We start from the raw sequence: 26,532 nt of genomic DNA, 5'->3' as shown, positions 1-26,532 counted from the left end.
ATCGAAGTCTCTTTAATATCTGATCTGCAAAGTGCACGTCAGAAAACAGACAGCATTCATCGCCACCCATTGACAGGGGTGGGGCTCGTATATTTTTACTACCAGCTAAATAACCATACAACTGATACAGGAGGTGGGCCACAGGCAGCTTTAGGCAGATATTTTACAGTCTGTGAAGTAAACTGCTTGCTGTGCGAGTGAAAGCTGCCCAAGTGTCATACTCCTCCTCCTCCTCCCTTCCCCCAGGTAAAGGACAAACGTCTGCTGGCCTGGTAAAAAAAAAAAACTCAATTTCAACGCACATCAGACTTAAATTGATGTTGTCTCCTGTTGTTTTTCCATTCATATGGATAACGATTCATCCTGTTACGAAGATTAAATAAAAAAAAAACAGAAAATCTATGCTTGGAAAAATGTATGCAATTCCTAGACAAAATTTTGCTTATATATGGCAGGCATCATAAAAATGTATCAGCTAAATCCCTGATAGGGCCAAGCACTCAGAGCCTTTTTGAATGTTGAGGCTACACACTCTTATCCAAACTATGCATGTTCACCTGATTATGGGTCAGGGGTCATCTTCAACACTTTTAACCAAATTCAGGCTGAAAGCAGTTATTCTACATTGCGTTTTAGTAAATAGTAAGCCTTTGTACCATTAGCCTTATTGCTCATGCTATACCTGCCATAGACAAGAAAGGATTTCTTCCAGGATTTATGAAACCAGGATTCATAATTGACGCATGTGATGGCGAGCCTCTGATAGCGAGCCTTACAATTTGCAATATCAATCAACTGTGGCCTGAGCCAGAGAAGGCCTGCACCACAGCTAAAGATGTTAATTGGCTACTCTCCCTCTTGAAAAGAGAGGGAGAGACAGAACTATGTCACATTCCTCATCTTAAAGATGTGGCTAAACGCCTTAATTAGTGGGAAATGCTGAGCCCAATTTTTTGCAAGTTTGTCTATGATGCTTTAGCTCTACACCAGCAGCATGGGTTTGTGGGCTCCGGTCCCACGTGTTTCTTATTTCCTGCAATTTACTAGATTGGCACTTTATTCAATCCGTTTATTCAAAGCTTTGCGCTAATGTCCATCAGACAGGAAAAAAGGGGATCAAAACAACCAGCCGTGTTCCGTCTAACGCTGCTGAGACTGGCAATAACACCATCGCGGTGCCACCCTTACATCCTGAGTTCTGCAGTCAGAAACAAGAGCTCTGTGTCAAAAGGGTGTGCTGATTTAAATGGATACTGTGGTTATTTGAGCGCATGTGTATCGACTGGGCGTGAAGCTGCCACTCTGCCACCATGCACCATAGCTTCTGTTCCATGTTAGCCCTTGTGTACATCTATTCTGTTCTATACTTTAATAGGGTTAGGATGACTACAGCATTTAGTGCTTTCTGATCTGTCCTGGAAATTTAAATGGCCATCACACTGTGCCTCAGAACATGTTTGCATTTGTATACTTTTCCAGCTGCCTGTTTCGCATTATCCAGGGCTGGGGGATCAGTATACCCTGAAGTCTCATAACATATGGGCGTGTGCGGGGATGGGGTTCGAGAGTGTGGCTGCAAGGCTGCCATCCAGGTGTGGATAGAGACGCTCCATTACTTACTGGTCTTCCACTACTCCCGAGAGAAGACCAGGAGAGCAGTGTCATGTCTGCGGGGGGGCAGATGAAGGTGATGTGTGATGATAATGTGGGATAGGGAGGTAGAATGAGGTGAAGAGACTTTTGTGCGGCTGTGGGCAGGCTCTCTCCTGTCTGCTGTCCCACAGCTGGTAAGGCTCTCTCTCCTGCTCTCTCATCTGCCCCTCGTTGTATCTTTCTACACTCGTCACTCCTCTCCTGTTCTTGTCGCATAGTAATCTCCATTCCAGGGTTTCAAGACTCTCGTTATCCCCCTCCCCCTGCTTCTGCGGTCATCTCTGGCGAACCCTGTCTGTTCTTTACAGCATGTGTTTCAAATCTGGCAACCACGACCCCCTTCAACACAACACATCTCAAAGATCTGGCAACCCTCTTCCTTCCACCAAAAAAGTCCATCATCTGGTAAAACCCTGTGGCACCACATATTAACCATTCCATATATTACATTTTACCAATATCACAAATGATGTTACAAATTGTAATTACCCTTCTTTTATTATCTAACATAGTCAGTGAAATATTTGCATGCCCCAGTTAAACGCTGTTTTTGTTGTGTTCAGCAGTCTATTTGGAGATGCTGGGGACAGCAGGACCAGCCAAGGAGGTCTGTGCCAACTCCAGAGCACAGCCCCAGAGCACAGCTGAGCAAGCAGAAGCCAGCGCAGAAACAATGAGCGTCTGTTAGCAATGACAGCTCGCCCTGAATGCCATGGGACCCCTGGACAGCGCTGTGCATCATCATCACTGCTCCCTACGTGATGACGTACCTTGGGCTGATCTGATACCCTCTGTCACGGCCGCATTTTTTTCTTCTTGCTGAATTGCTTTGAGGGCTTCAGTCAGGCAGACAGGGTCAGACCTCCATGGGTAATACAGACACAAGTGGACACACACATGCATGCACACACACACACACACACACACACACACACTGAACTGACTCTTATCTCTATTTAGTTGTATGAACAACCCTCTGAAAGGAAAGGTGTTGCAGAAGGGGCTCTATCCAGCAAATCATCCCATCTGCTAGCCATTCAAAGGGTATGGCTATGCCCAGATGCTGCCAACATTTCCATAAATAATAAAAAACAACTAAGCACTGTTGCCTTGGCACAGGGAGTCCGGGACAGGACCAAGCATGCATCAGTGGAAAGAGCCTCTGGAGGTAGAGAGGGTGGGGGTAGTTGTGGGCCAGCGGCAAATATCTGAGATTCCAGTGACCTTTCAGAATGACCCAAGATTTACCTGTTAATCTGACAATCTGCCTAAAACTAATAAATTACTCAAAGGAGGGACTCATACCTGAGAGTGATACTTTACACTCCAAAAACACAAAAACTCCAATCTCAAAACTTTTTGTTTTAACACACACATATTAGATTTGTTTTATACACACATGCACACACGCCATGATTTATACAGAACTACATATTTATTTTAAGACTAGGAAGACACAGCTCTGACATGCAACAGCTAAGCCCTACATACATGCTGACTGATTGTTCAGCTTTTACCTGTCTCTCATCTGACATACCAAACTCACTAATCTTAATTAGCTGTCATGGATTTTGTCTGTCTTTGAAGCACACCTATTTTGCAGAGCACCAGCCCCCCTCCAAAGTGCACCTCCTGAGCCCCTCTGAAGTTTGAATCAGCAGTAATTAACACTAAAGTTCATTAGTCAGCTGATGTCCTCATGAAAATACTTAACATTCACGCTTCAACCCAGCCACAGCCAGATTTGCCCTAGGCAGGTGTACTGATAGTTAAAAAAATGTCCAAACTTGTGAAACTTTATCTTCCAACTTGCACATATACTCACATGCACGAATGCATGCACAGAAGGTGTGTACACCACTGCTTTTTGGCAGCACATGGCACCGTAAACCATGCACACACCTACGGTAATTGCATGGTTGAGGAGATACACTTGTCATAATCTCCATGTGTGCAGCCAAAAGAGGATTCCACTTCAGCTAACAAAAATCACTTCTCTTTTCGCCAGGTAGATTCATTGGAAGTGTAGACGAATTTTAACATGTATATATTTACAAACAATTTTCCATTTTGCTTTTAACTCTTCATATTCATCACATGCTTAGTAGCACACACACTGAACACACACAGCCAGTGTCTCCTCACCTTCATTGATGCTGACTTGCTCCAAGCTCCAATAATGTGCATTAGCCTGTGTTTCTCTTCCTTTCTTTAGTGTCCCTCTCTTCTCATCCCATATTCATCGCATGGCTCTTGTTACGATCCAACACAGAGGGAGGAAGAGAGAATAAGAGAGAGGGAGAGACAGAGAGAGAGAAAGAGGGAGGGAGGGGAGTGAGCCCTGCCCTGACTGATGAGTGAGGTTTGAGAGAAACAGAAACAGCCCCAGGAGAAAGCAGATTTCTGACCCTCTGATACCTCGTTTTTCGCCACCTTTTCCCGTTTCACGCCGTCTTCGTCCCCGGCAGTCACCCTCTCACCTCGAAGGTCCTTCCTCCCTGCTCACTCTTCTCGAGTCCTGTCACAACTTCTCCTTTCACTGCACTTTTCACTTTGCCTTTTGGTCTTTCCCTCACTCCCTCCCTCCCTGCCTGCTCTGCACTTTCCCTCTGATTTGCAGCTGTCTCTCGAGGAGGGATCCACACCTGCCTGGATCTTGTTTAAGGTGTGTATTGAGAGAGAGAGAAAGAGAGAGGGAGGGATGAAGGTAGAGCAACAGGAAGCATGAATGCCCTTACGTTTGCCAGACCAATAGAGCACGCTGTTAACCACAAACCACTGTCTGAACGCAAACAGGGTTAATGGAGAGCTTCTACTCCTCTCTCTCCCCCAACTGTCCAAAAAAAGCACCTGTGGCTGAGGCCTAAGCCCAAGCGGACACATAATAATCCCCTGCAAAATATTCAAAATGTCACCCACTGCAATCTCGGTGAAGACAGACAGACAAAATATTCCCAAAGTCAAATGCTTATAAATAACATTGGGCCCAAGACGTTGCATAACGAAAACTTCCAGCTGCAAAGGACACCAGGTTTTAAGATATTTTTTACGGCATTGCCAATTCTCCTGCTGAATGAGGCTTGCTGATTGGCTAAGAACTGTGCCTGTTAAATTCATGCTGAGACTTCCTCCACAAGGTTATGACCCTAAAAAATGAAGTGGGAGCCAATGGAAACGGTCACTTCCAAGGAATTTAAGCTTCTGTCTCCCCACTTTCCCTGGCTGTGGTCATCAGTAGTGCTGGGAGAAGAAAAACTGCGATGGTTCATTTTCAGACATTATTACCCAAATCCTCTCTGCATTCACCGGCTCCTAAACATCTGCACATTCACCTTCAGGGATCCAGCAGCACTGTGCTCACTGACAACTTCAGTAATGGCAATCTGGATGCCCTCACATGTCATCGCCTGAGCCGAGCAGTGATTGGTTAAAGGGTAGCAAATATGACCTAGATACAGCGCAACAAAACAGGCCAGCAGCTGCAGTGGTGTTCCTGGGCCAGCTCTGCCTGTGGGACTCAACTCACTTTCCCCATCCAGGTCTGAGTCATCCGCTTCGTTCTGAGCACCAGGATCTGCCACTTTTCGCTTGTGTCACTGGACTTTTCAGACCACTGTCATGCACCAGAACACGGAGACGGAGATCCGGGAGAGGTCCTCACAGGCACACTTGGTGATTTAGCGAATTATGAGAAAAATGCTGTTTACACTCAAGGGGTCCTTGAACTGTGAGTCATGTGATATGCAGTGGATGTGAAGCCTGGATGCCGTCTGCTGCCCAAAGACCTGCGTCATCGGAGCAACTCCTCCAGGCCTGCTGAAGTTTTTCAGTTTAACGCCAGAGCAGAGTGTGACATGGCAGGTAATGTCAAACAGTATTTATGTCACAGTGGGACCCAAGTCATGTGAATGTGAGTCCATTTTTTTTTATTAAACTGGCACTTTCTCTCCACACACTCTGTATTTATGGTCGCTTTTACACATACATATTACAATTGTTTTTTAAAGTGTTTTGTTGTCTCCTTTACCCTGCCACTTACTGATTTATTGCCTTGTTGCCAAAATGTCCTCTTGAAATTGTTGCCTTTATATTTGCAGCCTTTACATCCCATGCACTACAAATTAATACAATAAAACTAAATATATCTCAATAAAAACATTCACACACAAAAATCAAGGTCTAAACACACACACCCCATAACTGTGCCTAAACACTAAACTTGATTAACCATAAATTTATTTGGTATATTAGTTCAAATTACTGAGTAAATATTAAAATTCCTTTTGCTGGAATGTCATGTTTCTTACTTTTTGAGAATGTATGATAATTAAGATATATATACGCATACATACATAAATATACATACATGCTGTTAACTCTGCAGCCTTAATTAAACCTATTTATATTTTACACTCCTGTGTGTGAACAGAAACAGACATGTAAGAGGAGCATTACAGGTGAGCATTAAAACTGCATGGATGTCATGATGCATCAGGGCGTGCCTGCGATGCTGTCATTACCTATATGCACAGAGAACAAAGAGACATATCCTGGCTGCAAAGACAGAAGACACAGGGACATGCATAAACCAATATGTACACAACACTAATGACATGATGGATGGTCATAATAGATGACGGACAGAATAGCATCTATAGGAACACTCTGTTAGAGTTCAACTAATAATTCACAAAATTCACATATATTTAAAAATATTCATGGACATAAACATAGAGCATATTTATGCATAATAAAATAAAAATGGTGTGGAGTGATAGAACTGTCTCTGGTCCCTTAATCAGTCACACTGGATAATTCTTGACAGCCATGAACCTCATTGTGCTTTTAAAAAATGGCGTAGAAAAACACGAGTCCTTTAAGTCACCTTTATTTGTTCAGTTCTGCTGGAAAAGGGATTTATCTACAGTCCAGCCACCCCCAGCAGACTCACTTTTCACACGTGGTCATTCAGGCTTGACCAAGACCACATGTACCATATATCGACTGAACAAATTACTGCCTGAGTACGGGCAAAGTGATATGTTGGCCTTTAAAATGAGAAGCGTCTGTCCCACTGGGTCACCGTTTTCAATCACACCTGCTCTCCACTGCTTATCGCCCCAAGTGACAGGCGCGCTAGCCCAAGCATGCTCAGTGAGTGAACACCAAAGATATTTCTATAAGAATTCACGTACGCGGACAAGGTAAGCCTTGCACCGCCAAGGCATTCTCATTAAGTCATACCTGGCTACATGTGTGTCCTGCCCCAATTTTCCTCTCTGTGACCTGCAGTAAATCGTAAAACCTGGTCAGGGGTGCCTTGACATACAAGACCTCCTCCTGCATTTTCCATCCCTTTCTCAGGCACCTCACCACTTCACTGACTGATTTAAAGAGGTAGCTCAGGAGGCCATACTTTTGGCGACACTAAATCACAAAACAAGGGAACAAACCATGCAAAATAAATACCCAAACTTTTTAGGTCACACAAATAGACGCCCTCAAGGGAGAGAATTTCAGTGCCCTAAAAAAATAGCTGTAACCATTAGTTGTCTGCAATGTGAGACTCTGGCCAGACAGTGCTGATGACTTAAAGCACAGGCTGAAGCTGATTATCTTCAAAGGAAAATGTCAACATGACTTTTAAACATGCACAATCAAGACCCAAATAATCTCTGCTTCTCCTCAACATCAATGAGAGATGATCAAGTGCTTCAAATGAGTCAAAGGTGCTCTGCTGAATCTGTCTGGTCCCGGTGACTCATTTACGTCTGGGTCATGCCAAACGCTTAGGAGAGCTGATCAACGCTGAAAAAGACATCATAGAACGTCAAAAGTAATCACGAACGATTTGAGATGTTTCATGATCACATTTCCCCTTTTTCGTGTCCAAAACCAGCTCGACATTGAGGGCCTGCAGAAAAGGAGTGGAAGGCATGCTGAAGAACCCATCTAATGAAAGTAGTTGATTTACTTCACAACAAGTGAGTTATAACATGACAGTTAGCTAGCTGGGTGTACAGTATTTAATACCATGTGTGCATGCACGCCATAATGCTCAGTGATGGGCACATTAGCAGAAGAATCTTACCTTTGAAACATATGAGTAAAGAAACCATAAAGCCCTAGAGACCTTCTTTATCTCCCCCCAGACACCCCCATGATGGCATTGTGTCACTGAGGCTGGTAGCAGAATGTATGTGTCAACTAAGCAGCAAGACTTTCCCACAGGCCCCCCTGAGATCCAGGCCAGATGGGGGAGTTGTCTGTGTGGCTGTGCACTCCAGCACCAGACATGAGGAAAGAACAATAGAGCTGAACTTCAATCTGCTTTCATTTAAAGAGGAACATTTGGATCAGGGTTAAAGTAATCCCACATGACTGATCTGCGAGTGCGAGTGCATTTTTCTGTTTTAGTTATTAATTGAAAACAAAACGCGATCGATCCTGATGTTCAAAAGGCTTTTGGATGAAGAGCAATGGCTGACTTGAGGAAAACCGCCACAGAGAATTGAACGAAACAAGAGGCTATCAGTGAGAAGGAGTCAACATGGTTGAGACTAAATCTCTGGGACAGGAGATGCAGTCCAACATTGAAGAAAGAGCCTTCAAAGGAATGGATTGAGGCTGAATGAGTGCTCTTGGTTAGATGACTTAATGAGAAAAAAGAGCGAAGTCTCCAGCACATGGGATGGGATGCAGGTGTCCTTTGTTTGAGAGCTGGGAAAGAATCACAACAGAAACAATCACTACAGTTGTGCTGAGCAGCTGTTCAACATCTGTGTTAAGAACCTTAGGCGTAAGCAGTCTTAATTAGCTGAGCTACCTGAACAGAAAGCTAGAACAGCAATGGTATAGGAAGGTTTGATCAAAAATCATGATTAACGTGATGAAGAAATTAAGAAATCCAGTTATGCTGCTGGATTCACAACTTGAATCCGTTTCATGAATTAACTAAATCTTCTCTTGGGACATTATTAGGTTAAATTCTTAAGGCGAGGATGGATGAAGGTTACAAATATTTTGATGATGATCATGAAGAAATCTTTTGAAATCCCATGGTGCAAATTCGATTTTCGCACCACATGAGTGTGCTCAGTGAGTGTCTTCAAAAGGGTTCAAAGGGTTCAAACACTACAGAACATGGGGAGTATTCACTAATATCACATCAAGTATGTATTCAGGACTAATATAAATAAACATATTCAAACAAGAAACAACTGCTTTTTAGCTATCTGTTTTTTGGAGAGAAGAAACTATTTCTGTCACACAGAAGACAAAGTTTAGATTAAACTAGCATTTCTTAAAATTGTTCATGACAAACAAAATATTCCCCAAACTGACCAATCTGGCAACCCACTGTGAAAGCTCTTGTCTCCTCCCTTCCTCCTCCATTCCCCTATGTTTTCTTCATTTGTATATACACCATCAGCAGGCATCACCAAAAGTGAAATCCCTAATCCCTATGTTTCTTGTAACCACATTTGCTACCAATCCAAACATACTGATAGATTATAACCCCCTTCATCCAAGAATTCTGATAGGTGAAGTAGTGAATCTTACATTCACAAAAATCCTCAACATGCAGTCATATATAAAAGGGACTATTCTACATAATGGACACAAAAAAGCCATGTCCGAATTTCCTTAATGAAAAGCAACTATATCACAGCTGCATGCAGTACTGTTGCCCTTTTTGTCTCATAATACATAGAAAACAAAACACCTCTTGGAAGACCCCACTGGAAGACCCCACTCTCCTCCTGTATTTGTCCTGTGAGTGCTGGGGGTGATGGAGCATAAGGGACTCTCAGACTAAATGTAGATACCGTTTCTCTGGCCGCAGAGGTACAGAGCCAGGGACCACAGACCACAGCAATATACAATTTTCCCAAACAAGAAAGGCAAGCCAACCTCATCCCAATGTGACGGACGACAATAACAACACCATACCAAGGCGCGTGCACTCTCAAAGCTCTCAGCCTACTTTCGACTGCCTTTTCAATACTTGCACTGTATTGTGAATACAGGGACATGATGACAGTAGATCTTTTAAGAGGATGCAAGGTGACATGACCACATTTCAAAACCATCCTTAATCCCTGCATTCTTCCCTAGACACTTAATCCTCATTAATGCCTCAACCTAATTTCACAGTACAAGTATTTCCAGACTATTCCTGACTGATATATTCTTACAATCAGAACGCTGATTGTTACACATAACAGAAAAAGGGTGTATATGGTGTATAACAGGAACCCTGCACAAAACCCATTTGGACACAATTGTGAATGTACAACCTTCACAAAAAGAGGCCAGGCCTGGGCTATGATTCTGAGAACTCAGTTTCTTGCAGTTTCCCTAATAACTAACTCAGCAACAAAAAATCTGAACACAATTCATGGTCTAAGAACTGTAGCACAATCCTACACATATTTATACAACCCCAACTAAGATTGGCTGAACTGTGTCTATCAGATTAAAAATACACGTGTGGCCACCCTGTCTGCTACTGACCATATATCTGCATCCTCCCATCACACCCGCTAAATCTTCCCAGCGCACAACCCTTAAAACTACATCACTCCCTGAGTGTCCTGGTGCCAGGCAGGGAGATAGATGGGCTCTCCGGTTCTGGGGAGAGGGTTTCATGAAAGTCAGCATTACAGGGTGCCAGCATTCCTGGCATGCTTGTGGACAGGAGCTTGCAGTCGTACAGGAGCTGGGATCTGTAAGACCCTGTACTCTATATTATGACTGAGTGACGTATGGTGAGCACCGAAGCTCCAGATCAGCGGCAGAGCATTCCTTTCTTCGTCAGCCTTGGAGGAAGTCCAACAATATGTGTGCAAGACTATGCTTTCTCGGTGGGTTCAACCAATGGCAAAGGCGAATGATCAAAGGGGAAAAGGATATGGCAATATGATTAACCCACATGTTTTGAATGAATGCAGTTCTGCATCTGACCCCCAAATCTAATGCTCTCAGGTTATATAGCGTGTCATTGCAGTCAAAATGAGGGTCTGTGCTTTTTGAGCCCTTGTCGCGGAAACTGAGGAGTCTGAGAGGAGAATTATGGAATTTAAGGTACTTAATTTCATTCATCTGAGTAATCCCTGTCTTTACAGCATACAGCCGAAGACAGTCTTTGAGTCCAGCATGAGCTATAAGTGTACCTGGCATCAAGAACAGACAGCTTTCACTCTGTAATTTATTTCTAATAAGCAACAAAAAGGGAACTCCAACTGGGAGAATGATGAACAGGGCCTCCATTCAGTCCAGTTTCCATGTCACTAAACTCTCTAGTCCTTCAGTACTTATGCATTGATTTACCTCTTTTGGAAGATGTGATAAAAAGACCACAAAGGCTTGGCTGCCCTTCTCAAATGGCTTGTGTGTCCTTCCGTGTTTTTTCACAAAGCAAAGCATTTAAGCCTTAGGTGACAAAATAGATTGTTTTCCCCTGCCAAGTAACCTTTCATGTGCTAGAAGAGAAACAATAAGATAGGACCTCCTGGGCTTATGAGTCTACTCCATCTAAAAGATGAAATCACTGGGGACAAAGACATACACAACGAGGTACAGAGCCTATTCCAAGTAAAGGCAGATGGCTTTGAACATGTCACAGTGGAGAAGCAAAAGTTTCACAAGACTCCTTTGTTTGTTTATGTCACTGAGCTCTGAGGGGTTTAGCACTAAGATTAGATGTAATGACAATCAATTTCTGAAACTGTTTAAACTCTTGGTCAAGTCCTGTGGGAGAGTCAAGGGATCACTCAAACAAGCATATATAAATACAACACACACACACACAAACATACACATGTGTACATTTACATGGACCCACTGCACCAGCAATATTTTGCCGTTCACAAAGGAAGCGTATATGTGATCTCCGAAAAGCCAATGTATAGGAAGTGAAGTGGTTGTCATTGTGATACACAGCAAGCACAGCACACGGTGCACACTTCGAAATGTGTATTCAACCTCCACATTTAACCCATCACCTTAGGGAGCAGTGGGCAGACAGTGCTTTGCTCATTTGCACCTCAGTGGCACCTTGGCAGTTTGGGATTCGAATTGGCAACCTTCTACTATAGAGTACCATTTAACTGGTCAATGAATATTTCCCATTATAAGGTGCTTTGTGTACACAGCAAAAGATCCTGAATATATGGTCCAAACCTGTGAATTCTATATGCGTGTGTTTAATTTATGTAGTTCAAATTTTTACATTTATGGCATTTGGCACACACCCTTATCCAGAGCGACTTACAACCTGCTTTCATGCTACCATGTGATTATATTGCCCTTGACATTGACCCAAAATCAATCAAAATAAATCAAATCTTTTGATTTTACCTTGAAGGGACCGTTCAGAACTGTCACATTTTATACTGCTTTCATGTGGAAAAGTTTTAATATTAGATGTGAAAAAGAAATGCATGCATTGAGGCAACCAGAGGCAAAACAGGAGCCTTTTTAGAGCAAAAAAAATACTTGCAACATCTTTATAGAAAATCCATGGGCAAACTTCCGAAGGTTCATATTCTGTGGACTAGAACCAAGTCATTGTGAGATTAATCTTTTTATCAGAGTAGTATAGACACTTTTTTTAAAATTAAAATGTCTATGTTGATTATTTTCAGTGCAAACAGTTCTGAAACAAGAATTGCTCATTAGACTGAAATCATCTGTAAACATATAAATTTGTCAAGTATTATTATATTTTTCATAATTTTTTAAAAATCACATTAATGTTACTGACCTTGCAGAATCTCAATCAGATAGATTAATATGCTGCCAATATGAAAGACTGTTTTTATATTACTTTGTAAAGCACTAGAAGTCTGTCAGAAGGCATTTTACTTGCCAGGGATTGAGAATTTGCAACATCAGGCAATAATAAAGATTGGACTGGGACTACAGACAGCTTTAGCATGTGCAAATGGTTCAAGCCAAAGGCCTTTTGTGTTCAATCTTTTGAGTGTGCTCAAATCTCTGGAGTATCCAAGCTTTGACTTTGACTCAATTGCTTCAAATTTGAGCCCTTGAATCCACCGTCCCCATGAATTTATTCTCAATACATGCACATTACAAAGCTCCCTCAGGAAATGGGGTGGCTCCAGCCAACTTGAAATAGTCTTGCATTGGTCTATCATTAATACTAATGTGAAATAATTCACATTTTGCACAATGCACAGCAACAATGAGAAGCATCTTGGAGAAGTACGCTGATTTGTCTTTTGTAAGGTCAGAACTTCTCAACAAGTAAGGTCAGAGGTTGCAGCTCTTGTCTATTCATACTGTCTGTAGGGGTGGGAGTAGCCCTAGCCCAGTAACCCTAGAAGACCTGTGTTCAAACCCCACTTTGTGTCCCTGAGCAAGATACTTAACACTGAGTTGTTCCAGGGGGACTGTCCCTGTAACTACTGATCGCTTTGGATGAGGGTGTCTGATAAATGCCGTAATGTAAATGTAACGACTGTATGGAATTTTGGAAGAATTGTCTGGAAGTTGTCACCTGTTTGCTCATATCTGAGACATCATGCCGGTCCTCCACTGACCTAACAGTACCTGTAGCACATCTTAGCACATCAATAGTATGTCTTTTTAGACTATGCTGAAAGTCTACCCAGAATCAGCAAAAAAAAACACACATTTTAAAGCAGTACAAGAAAACTGAGAACACTCTTAATTTGACTCAATCCGATGACAGAATTACCCCATTACATGCATGCTGCTGTTTAAACTTGCAAGCAGGAAACAAAATAGTTTAGTAATGGGAGAGGATCTGTCACTCAAATGTAATTGTTGTAGGCAGCAAATGTGGGTCACATTTCTGAAAAAGGTATCCACCAATAAAACAAAAAAAAAAAGAATGTGAAATGTGAGAACATGTAAAAATATTGGTGATGTATTGGAAGCACTGACTCCAAGACAAAAGAGGACTCTGACATAACAAAATGTTTCAAAGCGTGCAAATTCAATTTTCACTTTCAAACAAAAATATGTATCGCAATGTTCGGGTCTAAAAAAATGGACTTCAAGAAAAAAGCATCATCAGTAACTGTCAAAAAGTGTAAAAGTGATAGTAACAATTATTTCACTTGCTTTGAGAAGACCTGTTGATATCTAGAGATATGGCACAAGAACTGGGGGGTTGGTCTCTCATAACTCTGTGAACTGATGAATGACTTCCTACAAGCTGTCATGATCGGGTCCGGAAGGGGTAATGATCCCTAATCGTGTTCAACCGTGTCTTATTGTATAAAGCTGCCCTGTTTGTGTCTATTCCCCTTCGGGTCTTTATTATGTTACATGTTCACCAGGTACCGGATGTCTCCCTTGTCCTGTTCTTCAGCCTGTCTCATGACGTCGTGCAAATGCGTCCTTCTTCCTCACCTGCCTCGTCATACCAAATGGCCGTGACACAAGCAAAAGTCTACAGATGGAGAAAAATATTGTATTGCTGCTCAGAGAGCAAAGGGATAACAGAGTCTGTTTCTCTAGACACACAATGTAATTTTTTTTTTAATAAAAAATAAATGGTTTAGTTAAATCAATCTGATCAGATTTTGATATAGGTTTTTTTTTGTCATGTTAACAGCAGCTTAGTGCTTAGTTTTCACTTGTTTGCATTGGTAAAGACATTTATATTGGGGCAGTGGTGAACTAGCTGGCAAGGAAATTAACCCTTTTCAGAAGGTTGCCGGTTCGAATCCCGAACCGCCAAGGTACCACTTAGGTGCCACTGAGCAAAGCACTGTCCCCACACACTGCTTCCCGGGCGTCATGGCTGCCACTGCTCACCAAGGGTGATGGTTAAAAGCAGAGGACACATTTTGATGTGTGCACCGTGTGCTGCAGTGCTTCACTTTCTTAGATTTACAGAATTTGTCAGATGCCCTTATCCAGAGCAACTTACAATCAGTATTTTTTAAAGGAGCAAATCAGGGTTAAGAGTTTGCTCTGTGACTCTGAGGTCATCTGGTTCATAAGTAAGCGAGTTACCCACAAGGATACTACTACCAACACATACACAAGACTTTTGCACAGTACTATAGGTAACATAAGATAAAACAATAAAACTACATCCCTTTTTTTACTTCAAAATGTCAACAAAATGTTGTCCAGCCATGTGAAACAGATTATTTTCTTAAAACCTGTCATGGTTTTGGAAAGAAAGTTTCCAATGAGAACTAGCAATGACATTCTCTGTGCTGCATATGAAAGTGTCTGTCTCTTTATGAAACGATACATGTTTGCATGTACATTGGCATTTCTTGCCAATGTTTTTTCAGTCTATGTGAGTCATACTTTATCTTGTCATCAGTAAATGTCTAAATAAAAGAGCTCTCACTCTATACTGTCCAATGTGTCGAGTTTAGATATGATATGGAGAATATGCATCGATGGGGATTAGTATCTGCACCGTGACCTGCACTAAGGGGATTTAGCACGTAGCAGCACGTTTAAGAATGCAATAGAAGCCCCGAGTATCCTGCAGGGCTGTGATCATGTGTGCATCATGAGACCCATTAAAAGGGCTCACATATCCATAATTTCCATGACGTGAACCTCATCTACATCTAAAATTAAAACACAATGCAACAAATCAGACCGAGATTTTGATAAAAAAAAAAAAAAATAATAATTCAGGCCGTCATCTACATAAACACCCACTGGAATAAGACACTCATTAAATGTCTTTTTGTCATGTAGTTACTTTATCAACAAAAAAACTGTTTCTGAATAATAATGAAGAGCTGTCTATGGTGCTGATTCTTGAGATTTGGAGTTAAAAAATGTATATAACAAAAATATTTTTACCCCAGTACAATGAACACACTACTCATGAGTTGCTATTAACCAAAAACAGGCATGAATTATATATACATTCCACGCCTTATAAATACTGTTGATATACATGATTTGAATTTTGGGTGAAGCCTCCCTTATTTATAATTCCCCTGTGCCTTTTTTTTTATGTGAATCTGGAACTATTACAGCTCCAGTTACGCCTGCTGCGGCCAGCAGACCATTGTCAATCCAGTTTTATTTCACAGCTGTCACACCACAGTGGAACGGCTCAGGCTAGGTACTCAATGAACAGCTTAATCTGTGCCGTTGTCCAGTTATTTACGCGAACAATTGAATAAAGGTCTGAACTGCAGGCAACCAATCCCACCTTTCAATTAAATTGAATGGAGGGTAACTGCCTGATAATGGCTCGGTTAAAAAGAATGATAGTAATTAAACAGTTATACATCACTTTAGAAAGACTCAAAAGACACAAAAAAGTGTCCCCTGTCCCACTCTTTGGTTCTTTGTGAAAGTTCTTCTGTGGTTTTGAAACCTCATGTCTTTGGCCCTCACATATACTCTATTTATGCAAGAAAATAAAGGAGAAAACTATGCCCCTCCTAAATCTGTAAACTGCAATTAAGCTAAATTCCAAGTTTATTTCCAAACGCAGTCCCCGCTCCAGACCATGCAAGAGGCTTGGGTCTAAAATTATCACACATTTGGTCTTGCAGCCGTGAGAAGCCAGGACTCTCCATGTCTTAGGCAGTATCAACCACACCACTCACAGAGCAAAAAAGTAGCAATCAAAACTATTTCAAATTAAATGATGATATGCAAGCAATTACCAAATTGTGCAATCAAACCACTTTTCACTAATTTGGGTCAATATCAAGGGCCATTTTTTCTATAAATCTGTAAATTAAGATACAGCATATAAGATATATGCTCCAGTCGCAGTTTATGAATAGTCTTTCTAACCACAAGGATCCATATTTTATTGAGGTGGTAGTCAACGCAGACAAAAGTCATCCCATGAATCCCAGACATCTAACTTGGCAACTGTCCGTTTCATTGCCATCAGCATGGGTGACAGGGCTGTAATCGGAAGTCTCAACAACCATGTCATTTTCAACAGAGCGTTGTCTTTTCCTAGGAGGTGTGGTGGTCAAGAATGAAAAAAAAAAAAACAAGCTTTATATTTTCCAATGGATGGTGAGTATATAGCCAAGATTATCCCCTATTCAATGTGGTTCAAAGGGTGTGACCAACAGGGACAGAGACAGAGACTAATGTTTATCTACAGGGAAAATCACCATGTTACACTGTACCAAAATCCAGCTCTTAGATGTGGCCAATTTCAGCCATGCTTCATTCAGGCTTTATTTTCATGTAAGTCTGTGTGATAAAAGTGTTTTATGAAGTCAAACAGTATCAGGGCTGGTGAGAAATACTCCAAATGAAAAACTAGTATCCTAAACATGTCAAGACTATGCTTAAAATATTTCTGACTGCTTAGTTTAGATTACTGAAGGAGGTGGCCCAAGGCATTTGAGGTAGCGGAGAAAGGGACACAGAAACAAGACAAAAATAAGACAAAGGCCACAAGCAGATCACAGGGGGCCAAAGAAAATGTCTCTTCAAAGCGAGTCTCTCATTACACATGACAGCCCAGCCTTCCCTGCAGGTCTCTGTAGATAACAGGGATCAGTGTCCAGCCATCTTGCTTCGGCCGCTTACAGTAGCAGCTGCCGGCCAGAGCCAAACCGCACCGTGTCCCGGGGTATTTTAAAACTACACTACCCATAGTGCACTAGCGACCGAAATTAAAACAAGACTCTGGTCAAGCTCTGGTCTCGGGCTTTGTGGGTCAGTCTCTCTGCATGACTGGGAGCGGAGCAGTCACAAGATCTAAAAGGAAGCAAATGGCAGGAAATTGCAGCACCATATGAAATACATCATTTTATTGCCCCGGCCGGGTGCATTAAGCAAAGCCAGCATTGGTGGTGGGAGAAAGCTTTGATATTCCGAAATATGTTTCTACGGGCAGGCGTGTTTTCATCCATCCAAACGGGGCAGTGTGGTAAACAATGTCCAGTGGAAGAAACGAGTAAATGAATAAATAATCGTCTCTCTCAGTTGTCTTTTACTGCTGTGCTTTGTTTTAATGATGTTGACTGTTTGTTCTGAATCTGCATGAAAGGACTGGAAGAAACCACCCACTGGCTTTCTTACGCCTTCCGGAAGGAATTTATGAGCCCACCGCTTGAAAGGCATCATATCACTTCTTCTCTGCAGATGATGAGTGGCACACCCACTGCTCAATTCAACCTGGACATAAAAAAAAACAGAAATTCACTTAATGTGTGAAAACAGAGCTTTCGCACTAACCAAAGCTTCAATACTACACCTCATGTAGAAGATCCACACAACGCGCCATGCGGGCAGTCAGTCACACTTAATTCTCCACAGGCTCAGAGCCAAAAGCTACACATATGGCACCAACCTGCAGGACGCTGTAGGCAACTCGCCGACCATGATGCTCAGAGATGAACGTGCATGAATAAATACACAGAAAAAAAGAGAGAGGGGGGAGCGCAGCAGGGCAAAAGAGACTGGAATGAGGAAGTTCTCTAGGGGTGAGGAACATGGAGAACACCTGTCAACTCACTCGCCCTGCCATCGTACGGATCAGCCTGACACATTGGCTTGACCGCTTAAACATCTTACAACAGCACTCACAGTCCCATGATAAACAGTGCAATGCAGTCATGTGAACCCCCTGACCATGCTGTCATACAAACACTGGACAGCATTTTCTTTTCTTTAGTTAGCTTTTCTTGAGATGCACTGCTCCACATTGTTTGTCCAGACCTTGGCAGTATTGATGTTATTGTGGTGCTGGTCCACAAGGGGCACAATGGGACAATCAAGACTAGTTTACAAAGTCTGGATTTTCAGGGAGTATGGCAGTCTATGGTGTCCTTCGATTGAGACATCGACAATTCAAAAATACATTTATTATTAACATCTGCTACAGGATAGTTGTAGATGGTGTGTGTGTTGAATGCTGTTGTAAACAGCTGCAGTTGAGCTCAACAGGGGACTTCCAATAAATTGTGGTCCTACCTCCCAGACGGGGACGGACAGGCCAGGCACTGCGCCGACCGTGAGCCTGGGAAAGGGGGCAGCCCCGGCCAATCTTGGACCTACCAGTCCTCAGCGCAGCACACTTTCCCTGACATTCATCACTAACACGGACATGGCACATCTCAACGATACACACGAAACAGACAGGCAAACACACCCTCACTGCAGGCATCCACACATACACACATATCTTCTCCCTACTGACTTGCATATTTTTCATGAAAAAAAACAGGACTCCGTTTAATGGATTTAAAAAAAACAAAACAGGGCTGCATTTCAGTGCTCTGCACTGAGATAATAATGTTCTGACAAATGCAGTGCAAATGTCTCCGACCCATTCCACATGATTGAGAGACCAGTCATCGTGACCCAAAAGGGACAGTGAAATAAATTACATGCGACACTTTTAACATTACCATCCCCTAAAACACAATGTTCTGTGCTCTGTTTTATATTTATAGTTGCCACCATAAGGACAATTTGCACTTTACTACACTTTACCATTGCTACCTTGTTTGTGATGCATGTAATGCCATCTAGATTGCGATAAATTTGATTGGTTTGCACTAAAATACTGTTATGTATGTATTTTCATGCATGCCCACTGTCTTATATTACTCTATATTACTCTTATATTTGCCTGTTGCATGGCTCTTACACTACCCTACCTGTCTGCCTCTGTGACACAAATATGCTGGATTGCAAAATAAATGTGACAAATAAAACAATAAAAATGTTTCCAGTATCTTCTCATCTGCTGTTTTAAATGCAAATTAGCAAGCAAGCTCTAGCTTTGCACTAAGAAGTAACTCTGATGCCAAACTACACCAATTTGCAAACATTATATAATATGACATCTGCAAAGGCATTGCCTGCTCCCCAGCCCACCATGATCTGGATAATGATGTTAACAATAACAGGTCAGGTTTGACTAAAAACAGAGATTTGTTTAGTGATCTGCTCCTAGAGCTCGACTAGCTTAAAGCATACCTGCCAGCACTCCTGTTTTTCCGAGCTTCTCCCACATTTGAAGGCCATCTCCCCCGGCGCACTTACAATTTGTTGTTTCTCCTTGGAAAGTACCATAATTCACATGGCCTTCAAACTTTATTGTGAACAATCATCATAAATGGATCCATGCGTTTTGCATGTTTTCCTGACATTGCCCTAGTTGCCTGGTGGTTTATCAAACATGATTTATACCCTATAAACAATCTTGAATTTAATATGGGTTCAGGTTGGGAAAATGGAGGGAGCCAACATATCAGCTTCCACTGGCAGAAAAGCACAACTTAAGAGCAGAAGGGGCCTTCATCGCAGAAGAACAGAGGCATGAAACATCTTAAATTGATATTAAACATTGAAGTGGAAAAACCTACATGTTGGCAGGTATGATTTAAGATACGTTGTTCACTTAGAACCTATATTGGCTGACTAGTGTCTCTTTTTTAGCAAACACCATAAAACTGTGAAGCATATCACCTCATTGTTTGAATTATTAGGAGAAAGAAAAAAGTAAAAATATACATTTTGTGATGGCACAGGGGAGTTTAGGTCTATGTGCTGGCAGTCAGTTTACATAAAAAAAATTACAAGCATTGAGTTCACAGACTAAAGATCCTGACATCTGCAACACATATTGGAGCCTCATATCACACATTCCCCATGAATTATTGCCATTTTAAAAGCACACACTGATGATCTCACATACTGTCTGCATATGGAGGACATGAACAGCAGTTTAGCTCCACATATATTTTTTAGGCAGGATCTTTTATAAAACCTGCACTCATCTTGGAGAAAAGGGTGACATTTTATGAGGGTCAACTCCAAATCAGACTACATAAATGATCCAGTGTGTATGCTGTGTACTGAATATATACAACACCAGTGGCAAAGACATGCAGTAAAGACGAGTACTTCTAACCAGCCTTGCTTAGGTCACTTCTCAAACAAAATTTACAGTGAGTTCAGTATAAAGTGAGTAAGATGCACAAACATGAGAGCATGTAGCTGAATTTGAGAAAATATGTGAATTAAAGCAAGACTGCTTGGTTGAGTTCAGTGTTTTAAACCTGGAATTCATACTGAGACCTATAGAGATAAGAGGATGATCAGCATGTGTGACTGTCTTCAATATTTTTTGCAGATGATTTGCTGGCAATCCATGATGCTTTTTATGCCATTTAGAAAAAGTATGCACACACAACAAACACACACACACACACACACACACTTTAAATCTGTACTGCAGTAGGTGTGTGAGTGTGTATCTGACCTGAAAGACACGTTAGAACTCTCGCTAGGCCTAAACAGTGCCACAGTAAATCTAAAACACCCCCATCTGACACCCTGGCTTCCCACCAGGCTGCAGCTCACAGCAGCCGCCAAGCCCAGCCAGACGCAGTCAAGGCATTAAAGACCAAAGAGCCGAACACAGGCACAGGGTCAGGACTCCCATTCCCCACTCAAACACACACACATACACACACACACACACACACAGAGCTCGTACTGTTCGATATATCAAACAGTATATCTAAATGATACAGCTGCCTCTTGGGTATATAAAGAAAGTGTGTGTAGGTGTATGCTCTCATTCATTCAGTCAATAACAAAGAACACATGAAAGCAAGTAAAGTTTTCATTGGCACAGTACATAAAAAATCTTAACTCAAAGACATGTAACTTTCTTCAAATAAACCATGGCTACTGCAAGTAGCCTGGGGTTTTAAGATCCCTTTTTTTTTTTGCAGAAAAACGTAAGTATTGTAATTTTTTGCGCACATACATATTTATGTCCAAAGGTTGAGTGCCACAATGTTCAGCGATTTTTAATATTCAGTTCTCTCAACACTAATGTAACTATCTACGGATCACATTTGTAAACAATTACACACGGAGCAAGCTGTACAGACATCAGAGCAAGGGCCATGATTAATCCAACCTCAGGGAATGTGCTGACTCATGTAATTGAAATAAATAAAGTAAAATGATCTTCAGCAATTGCTTACTCATTAGTCTAAACTGTGGGAGGGAAAGCTAGTGGCAAGAGTCTTTTTTTTTAATTGTGTCTAAATTTAACACCCAGATCAGGCTGAATTGGGCCACAGTTCACTCAGACAAACGTCTGACTGACTCACCAGTCTTCAGTGAAGGCCTCATTAAGGCTCATCTCCCTGATGGTCCCTTCAATGCATCATTACATAATGTGCGCCTGTCCTCCGATAAAGACCTTCACACACCCTCATCTCGAACCAAGACCAAAACAACCAAATCTCCCTTCATTCCCAACCAAATCAAATACAAGCATGTAAAAATGGTGAAGAACCCTGGGGATTGCCAAAGCAAGCCCTGATTTGCTTGGTGTTTGACTCACAGGGTGCATTTATTGAACCACTTCAGCTCCACTGAATCATCGTCTGAGAACACAGGCCGCTTGTGTTGGTGAATGGGTCTATTAAAAGTATGCATGCATTTTTTGATCAGCCTCTGCTGGCTGATTGCAGTGCCCAGAGGGAGAATCTAATCATCAAATGGCCTTAAAATGCTCCAACTTTAATGTCAGTGAATCTGTAGCTTTATTCAGACCAACTTTATAATAAATACTGCACCTTGCATCCGCAGCTCTGTCTTTCAGAAAAGGCGCCAAGATGAATGGGACAGCTCAATAAAATATGCATTCAACACAGTCTGGAATGGAGAGAGGAGGTACCCTTTAATGATAACAAATTACCAAGAAATTCATGACTGAACTCCTTCCCTCTGACCTCCCACACCAATTCCCAGGCAAGCCATATTCAGGCCAAAAGCTTCACATGCTGCTGTAATTTACTGGCAACAGTGCATTGACGCACCAGGAGTGTGGCGCACACTTACCAGCAGTGATGTCAAACTCGCCAGGTTCATTGTCAGGAGGCCCACCGCATTATCTTATCCAGATACTCTGCAGGCAATGAATCGCTTCCTGGAGATCACAGGCTTTTTAAGATGAAATCCACAACCGTATGTCTGCGCAGAATATTTTCTAACCATTTGACCCATTCGGCTTGTATTTTTAGACTTTAAGGACAACACAGTCTCTCGCTGGACAAAAACATTACAGCTTCATCCGTTGCAAAACAAACCCTCCGAATCCATAAATATGCCATGTCTCGGATGAAACAACCATACCAGGAATCGGGTCGGAATAGCAACATTTTTTCTTTCTGAAAGGGCCGCAGCACCACAGAGGAAGAGACGCTCACAAAATATACACGGCATGGACCCAGCTCGTCTCGTTCCACTCTGACTCATGGCGTGTGAGGCTCGCGACTGGGAGGACAAGACGTGCTGGAAAGTGTGGGGTATCAAAGCTTCACCCCGTTTACCGTAAGTAAAAACAGTGGAGAGATCCTTTCAGAGTCTGCCGCATGTGCAAATGCATTTAAGTACACACACACACACACACACACAAACGCACAAAAACACAAACACACAAGACTTCATTACTCAAGTATCTATGGGGTTTGACCACAGATCATGCGAGGTTTGGTTTCCTCAGGCTCCACGGCAATATTAAGCTGACAGCTCTTCTGATTTTAAATTATTAAGATAGAAAAAAAAGACGTTCACACAGGAAAAGGATAGAAAATTAATGGAGATTGGCTGAGGGCCTTGGGCCGTATCCTTTTTCCTGAGTTGTCTCAAAAAGCCCAAGGACTATAATTCCTTTCAATGACATTTCATTCTTTATTCTTCATTTGGTCATTGAAAAAAAAAAAAAATTGAAGACAGGAGGCCTGATGTGAGCCGCCAACCAATCAATAGCCTTGCTGTGAAAGTTCAAATTCCTTCTGCTCTCCCACTTATTCACTCGCCATTCATCTCTGCTCACAATTTAGACAATGGCAGGCAGGAGTTCAAGAAGAGTAAGATAAATACGAGAACGAGTCCAGAATGGTAGTGCGACATCATGCCGCCCACCTGCCCATCCTGTGCGCCCACGTATCTTTCCTCTGCTTTCTCTCTCTCCCCCCTCACATTTCCAGAACAGTTTCTCTTTCTGCGTTGATTAAATGCTGCACACACAGAGCTGTTAGTGAGCCTGGGCTCTAATCTGCAGGGCAGACCCCTGTCATAATGCGGCCGGCGAGAGGACAAAGTTTAGTCTGCCAGACTGTGGGTTTCCCTCCGGTGAGTCATTACAGGGCGCGCGCATCGCCATGCCGCGTCGTCGCCGTGGCAACTGCCTCACATGATTCACGGCCCTGCTAAGTTGCTCCACCAGGCCATGCTTTTTAGCCACAAAGCCCCACGAGGGCTGGGCAAGGACACGGGAAAAGACCTCAGACTAACACCCTTAACACCCTGCAGGCCACACATGTGCAATAACACATGTGCATATGCATGCAATAACACACATTTGTTTTTTATGTTAATGCACATGACCACATGCTCACCCAAAGGCTTCCATGACACCCACCCACACACACACACATATAAACAGACAGAAATGGGCCTCTGGAGACCTCTGCCAGAAGTGTGAGATTGTTAACACGTTCTTTACAATCAGTCCTATCATAATACTGCGGGACGATGTTTAAGAAGAGCCGGTGCTTTCAATAAAACATGGTTGGATGTGTGGGGAAGTGCTGCTAATGATGAAATTAATGATAATTCTCATAATAAGCAAAGCAGGGTTATGTGACATCTGTTACATGGGGAAATGGATATTATCATGACACTAAACATAGGAGTGTTTGTTTTAATCAAATTCTCAATTTTTCCATTCAGAATGCTTTCATTTTAAAAACTTGTCCTGTGATATCAACTAGTAAAACAACGTATTTTCAAGGGTGCTTTTTAAGGTTAGGGTTTAAAAATACTTTTTATGGCACATGGCCTTTTAAGACCTTTTCACGGCCAATGACTGGGGAGTCTGGCCACGCCCTGCTGAGCTGACATTCCCGCAACAGGAACATGACCCTTGAACATGTGTTAGCCTGTTTCGCTGCACACTGGGTTTGGTTGCAAATTGATCCTAGTGCTTCTGGCTCCCAGGAATACATATTCACAATATATGGTATTTCTGTTTCATTAATAAGGTAGTTAGTGTGTCACTATTGAAAAACAGACCTTCCAGTAGCAGTGCAGACATTATTGCCCTCTCGCAAACCATATTCAGTTATGCAGTGTTCAGTAGGAGGCTCGAAGTAGGTCCAGAATTTTCATTACAGTTCATCAGTAGTCTGCACACTTGGAAATTCACCAATGCACACAAACCACATATATACACACATGAAAGTACAGACATTTCTTTATTCACTTATTTGGCTTCTGTTGTTTTCCTGAGGATATGAGTCACTTTCATTTAGCTGCGGTCAATCAGAAGTCCTGTTCTGTCCTGTTCCCAATGTTCCTTCATACTCATGCTGTGTCTCACTAGCTAACTGTCTGCCCTCTTCTTGTGTCTCCTTGTGCTGAATGCAGGACCATTAATATAGTGCAAAATCACTGGAAATGTGCAATTTCTTCCAGCTCCCAATTCCAAGTAACTCTCGCCATAACTCAATACCACCAAAATGTCTCAAGCTCCCCCCAAAAAACCACCTGAATGATTCCACCATCCCAGCCAGCACATCTCCATCCACAAGGATGAGTCCCAATTTCAAAACACCCCATGCTTCACACACCGTACAATCGGCCATATATCAAACACTCTGCTTAGGTCTATATTTTCACATGTGTGCTACTTAGTGCAATTTTAGCTGTGACACTGAAGAGCCGCCCACACACTCTGCATGAACCTCGGGCTGTAAGCCGGGTGCACTGATTCTGTCCAAACCAACTCATTATTTGTAGTACTGGCAGTGCAGTAGCAAGGAATCATGTATATATATATATGATTATAATATATCATTATTATCCATGGGTATTGAATATGATGTATATTTGTATTTACAGTAAAAATATACAAATTTGTACATATGAATATATGTTACTGAGTTTATTAGACATGATGATGATGACGATGACGATGATGTGTGTGTGTGTGTGTGTGTGTGTGTGTGTGTGTGTGTGTGTGTGCATGTGCTCACAGGTGCTAATATGCAGGTGTCAAACCTAAGGAAATAGCTGCTTGCCAGTGCGTCATGTTTTCTCTCAACTCCAGCCAAAATGCTAAAACCATAATTTGATACCATCTAAACACCTTTGGTTAGAATAATAAATAATAAGGTCACAGCAATCAAGATATCCTCATTTGCTCAATTCAGTAAAAAAGCCATGAACAAATTGGATTGTTTTTTTTTCTGTCTTGTCAAATAGAATATAAAAATTAAATGCAGATTAACAAAATAGGTTTTATTTTTATTTATGTAGCTCATAATAAGTGTTGCCTAAATTCCTGTTTTTATGTATCATATGAGAATGTACTTGCACTGAATGTGTTAAATGAGCTGAATAAAAGCTATTCGTGATCACATGGTTTGCAGACACTATAGATCATCAAACTCAGTAGCTTGTATCATGTTTCTAAAAATGTAAATGCACAGGAAATCAGTCTTAAGGAAAAACAGAGAAAAGAAGCATTTCCTGGTTGCAGGTGCTCTGTTCAAGTCATAGTTTTCAATTCAACAGGCTACTAGACAGGCATTTTCTTTAAAGTTGAGACTGCTGGACCACTTCCTCAGGGACTGTCACTTTAAGGGGATTATTAATGTGATTTACAGTAGGTGCTTTATGAAGCTTCTGTCAGTCGTCTCCCACCCTCTCCGTCAAAAAACCCAGCATTTGTGGTGAAGACTGAAACTTCCTCTCAGCACCTCGTTTGTCCTGCGTCTTCTATTTGTCTCTGTCCTCCTTATCATTGGGAAGTTCTCACAGTCAGCGTACAGTGAGAGCCTGAGGAATTTCCTCGCGTCAGCTCCGCTTCCAGTAAAG

The 26,532-nt window shown here is 42.0% G+C and overlaps 1 protein-coding gene across 1 annotated transcript in view; it reads right to left on the bottom strand.

Annotated features, from left to right (window-relative positions):
* The window catches only part of znf469 (zinc finger protein 469), a 58,266-nt gene extending 54,380 nt beyond the window's left edge, over nucleotides 1-3,886 (bottom strand). The window contains exon 1 of the mRNA XM_028958447.1: nucleotides 3,799-3,886. The gene's annotated coding sequence lies outside the window, so the exon portion shown is untranslated. The remainder of the gene's footprint in view (nucleotides 1-3,798) is intronic.
* Nucleotides 3,887-26,532: the final 22,646 nt, after the last annotated feature.

The sequence above is a fragment of the Denticeps clupeoides genome, chromosome 17 (assembly GCF_900700375.1).
Source record: "Denticeps clupeoides chromosome 17, fDenClu1.1, whole genome shotgun sequence".
NCBI classification, from domain to species: Eukaryota; Metazoa; Chordata; class Actinopteri; order Clupeiformes; family Denticipitidae; genus Denticeps; species Denticeps clupeoides.
The sequence above is the reverse complement of the archived record's forward strand: the minus strand, read 5'-3'. Positions and strand labels throughout refer to the sequence as shown.